Genomic DNA, 4,569 nt, shown 5'->3' with positions numbered 1-4,569 from the left:
AGACATTTGAAAGATGCGTCGCCGGTACGAGACCATGCGATCAGCTTAAAGTTATTCAGAGTCACCAAATTGTACGATGACGAGCGAACCCGCCACCTATTGGTTTTGATCTAATAAAAGCGCTCCTTCCGTTCCCGGTCGGAGCTCTATTTGCATGTATTAGCTCTAGAATTACCACAGTTATCCAAGTAAATGTGGGTACGATCTAAGGAACCATAACTGATTTAATGAGCCTTTCGCGGTTTCACCTTAATTTGGCTTGTACTGAGACATGCATGGCTTAATCTTTGAGACAAGCATATGACTACTGGCAGGATCAACCAGGGAACTGCGTGCTTATACGATCGGTCCACGAGATTGCCGGTATGGCCAAACCCGTTCGCCTCTCGTCATGTGGCACTAGCCATGTCGATTGACTTCGACTAGCGCCGCACATCAGTAAGTGCAAGTCCTCGACGAAACGACGTAACAGCCCCCAGTCAGCATGAGACTCAAGCTATATATACATCATCATCATCTCGGACAAAACACCGATCAAAAATGAGAAAGTTTCTAGAAACAATCCCTCGCCAAGGCGTCCATATATAATACGAACCCCCGGCTATCAACTAATTTCTTATACACATTCCATCTCGACCCTTCGCTATACATGTGAATATAACGACACGGTGATTCGAGATTCAACAATATTTGTCGCTCGGAACGAATTGAGTGGTTGCAAATTTTTTGTGAACATAACCCGCAACGGGCAGAGGATCACGATTTTAAGGTTGGTCGCTTAAAGGCCATTCGACTACAAAGAGACGAAGCGGACCGCGACCTCGCTGCATGAGGTTGACGAAAGCGACCCAAGATGCGAAAGCCGAAACCAACACACCTTGCCAGTACCCAAACGCCGAGGTCGGATTCGGGTCTACCACTTACCAACTGAATATCATCCTAAAAAGAACTCCAAACAGTCTAGGACAGGACCCATTCTCCACCCCTTCTATATATGTCAGGAGAACCCCGGATTCCCCTCCAGACACGATTTAGCAAACTTTTCCCGATCGATCCGACCCACCGAGGCCGTTTCGACCGTTCGCCGCGCCTACTAGAGCTGATTTCTTCGGACTCCGATCAGAAAATCCGCCGATGCATGTCGTTAACACCTAGTCCGCCTCGTCCGATCGATCGAGGCCGTTTCGACCGTTCGCCGCGCCTACTAGAGCTGATTTCTTCGGACTCCGATCAGAAAATCCGCCGATGCATGTCGTTAACACCTAGTCCGCCTCGTCCGATCGATCTAGGCCGTCTCGAACCACCCATCGCGCATCGAAAGTCGCATCTCTCGAACTCCGATCCGGAAATCGGCCGATGCATCACGTTAACTATTTCTTATATCTAATATAATATACATGGAGACGGTAAGAATTCTTTTAATCGAAGATATACATATACTTCTCATCAATATCCAAAAGCTTATCGAAAAATAAATTACTCAACTTTTACGTGAAGAATCGTTCACCCAAACCTTATCCCCTATATATGTCAGGAGAACCCAAGGTTCCCCTCCAGACACGATTTAGCAAACTTTTCCCGATCGATCCGACCCACCGAGGCCGTCTCGACCGTCCGCTGCGCCTACTAGGGCCGATTTCTTCGGACTCCGATCAGAAAATATACCGATGCATGTCGTTAACACCTAGTCCGCCTCGTCCGATCTATCTAAACAGTCTCGACGCACCCAACACTCTTTCAAAGTCGGATTACTCGGACTCAATCTGAAAATGGACCGATGCATGACGTCAACACTTAGCCCGCCTCGTCTGATCTATCTAAGCCATCTCGACCCACCCAACACGCCTTCCAAGTCGGATCACTCGGACTTCGATCTGAAAATCTCCGGACTCATTTTTATGAATATCCCCAGTCAGTAAGAACGTTATTTCGCCAATATATACCAACAATAAACCATATTCCAATAGCTGAACCAAAAATATAATTCCCGATCCAAACGTTCTGCATCGCCCAACGCGACCACCTTCCCTATATATGTCAGGAGAGCACAGGGTTCCCCTCCAGACAACACTTACGCTCTATCCCCGACTCTCGGTCGATCGATAGGCCAGGTCAGCGGTGTCTGTTTCGGCCGAAGCTCGGACTTTGGTCAAAATGTTCCGATACAAAATTTGAACCAAGATAGATACAGATATGATTCCTTCTTAAATATACGTTGATTATCGAACAGAATATGGTAAATATTTTGCGATGACCGAGGATTTCATGAATTTTTTTTTTTTTTCGAAAAAATTTTCTATTATCGGAATTTCCTCAAATTTCATTTGGTTGCCTCCTAATGCTTATTAAAAATGATAACCAACAATCAGAATCATTATTTATCATTTATTTCAATTTTTATAATGAAAAACGTTCACGTCCTTTCGCGCCTCTCGATCGTCGTTTACGTGATGCATCGGTCAGCCCTAGTTTACGTGGTGCATCGGTAAGATCGAGTTCACGTTCTGCATCGGTCTGCCCGAGTTTACGTGGTGCATCGGTAAGATCGAGATTACGTGGTGCATCGGTAAGATCGAGTTCACGTTCTGCATCGGTCTGCCTGAGTTTACGTGGTGCATCGGTATGATCGAGTTTACGTTCTGCATCGGTGTGATCTAGTTTACGTTGTGCATCGGTAAGATCGAGATTACGTGAAGCATCGGTATGATCGAGTTTACGTTCTGCATCGGTCTGGACTCTGAGATATATTTTCGACGTGAAAATGTTCCGATACAACTTTTGAACCAGGATAGTTAGAGAGATGATTTTTTCTGGGATGTACGTTGATTGGGGAATGGATTGTGGAAAATAACTTGCCATGACCGAGGTGTTCTCGAATTTTTTTTTTTTTTCGAAAAATATTTTCTGATTTTGGATTTCACTCAAATTTGATTTCGTTGCCTTCTAATGTGTTCTAAAAGAGTAAATCAGTAATCAGAATCGAAAAATATTTTTCGGATTTTTTTTTTTTTGAAAAAAAATTTTCTGATTTTGGAATTTCCTCAAATTTGATTTGGTTGCCTTCTAATGTGTTTTTAAAGCGTAAATCAGTAATCAGAATCAATATTCATTGTCGACTTTAATTTTTATAAGGAAAAATGTTCACGTCCTTAAACGCCTCCCCATCATTAGCCCGAGTCCAAGTCGATGTCAGTCCCGAGCGGACGGTGTCAGATACTACCTATCGCCCCGGTCTGGACTTGGCGAGGTATTTCGACGTGAAATGTTCCGATACAACTTTTGAACCAGGATAGTTAGAGAGATGATTTCTTCTATGTTGTACGTTGATTGTGGAATGGATTGTGGGAAATAACTTGCCATGACCCAGGTGTTCTTGAATTTTTTTTTTTTTCGAAAAAAATTTTCTGATCTTGAAATTTCCTCAAATCTGATTGCGTTGCCTTCTAATGTGTACTAAAAGAGTAAATCAGTAATCAGAATCAATATTCATTGTCGACTTTAATTTTTATAAGGAAAAATGTTCACGTCCTTAAACGCCTCTCCATCGTTACCCCGACTCCAAGACGATGTTAGACCGGAGCGGACGGTGTCAAATGCGACCGATCTCCCCGGTCTGGACTTAGCGAGATATTCCGACGTGAAATGTTCCGATACAAAAATTTAACTGTGATAGTTAGAGAGATGGTTCCTTTTGTGATGTACGTTGATTGTGTAATAGAATATGGAAATAAACTTGAGATGACCGAGGTCTTCTGGGATTTTTTTTTTTTTTCGAAAAATATTTTTCGATTTCGGAAATCCCTCAAATTTCATTGAGATATGTCCTAATGTGTTCTTAAAACTTAAATCAACAATCAGAATTAATATCCAAAAGTTATTTCATTTTTTATAAGGAAAAACGTTCACGTCCTTTCCGCTCCCAAAAAGTGAGATATCATAGAAAATATCGCTATATTTGTTGTTTACGGCCATACCACGCTGAAATTGCCAGTTCTCGTCAGAACACTGAAGCCAAGCAGCGTCGGGCGCGGTTAGTACTTGGATGGGTGACCGCTTGGGAACACCGCGTGCTGTAAGCTTTTTTTTTACGTTCTGCATCGGTCTGCCGAGATAACGTGGTGCATCGGTATGATCGAGTTTACGTTCTGCATCGGTAAGATCGAGATTACGTGATGCATCGGTAAGATTGAGATTACGTGGTGCATCGGTAAGATCGAGTTTACGTGGTGCATCGGTAAGATCCAATTCACGTTCTGCATCGGTAAGATCCAGTTCACGTGGTGCATCGGTAAGATCGAGATTACGTGGTGCATCGGTAAGATCGAGTTTACGTGGTGCATCGGTAAGATCCAATTCACGTTCTGCATCGGTAAGATCCAGTTCACGTGGTGCATCGGTAAGATTGAGATTACGTGGTGCATCGGTAAGATCGAGTTTACGTGGTGCATCGGTAAGATCCAATTCACGTTCTGCATCGGTAAGATCCAGTTCACGTGGTGCATCGGTAAGATTGAGATTACGTGGTGCATCGGTAAGATCGAGTTTACGTGGTGCATCGGTAAGATCCAA

At 43.5% G+C, this 4,569-nt stretch overlaps 2 non-coding genes across 2 annotated transcripts in view; one reads left to right on the top strand and one right to left on the bottom strand.

The window, feature by feature from the left end:
- Positions 1 to 327, bottom strand: part of LOC123687482 — a 1,906-nt gene extending 1,579 nt beyond the window's left edge. The window contains exon 1 of the ribosomal RNA XR_006749205.1: positions 1 to 327. This exon is cut by the window's left edge and continues 1,579 nt beyond it. This is a non-coding gene — a ribosomal RNA (small subunit ribosomal RNA).
- Positions 328 to 3,960: 3,633 nt separating this feature from the next.
- Positions 3,961 to 4,079, top strand: LOC123688188. The gene has a single exon (XR_006749794.1). It is a non-coding gene; the product is annotated as a 5S ribosomal RNA (ribosomal RNA).
- Positions 4,080 to 4,569: the final 490 nt, after the last annotated feature.

Source organism: Harmonia axyridis, chromosome X (assembly GCF_914767665.1).
Source record: "Harmonia axyridis chromosome X, icHarAxyr1.1, whole genome shotgun sequence".
Classification (NCBI taxonomy): Eukaryota; Metazoa; Arthropoda; class Insecta; order Coleoptera; family Coccinellidae; genus Harmonia; species Harmonia axyridis.
This window is presented reverse-complemented; position numbering and strand designations above follow the sequence as displayed.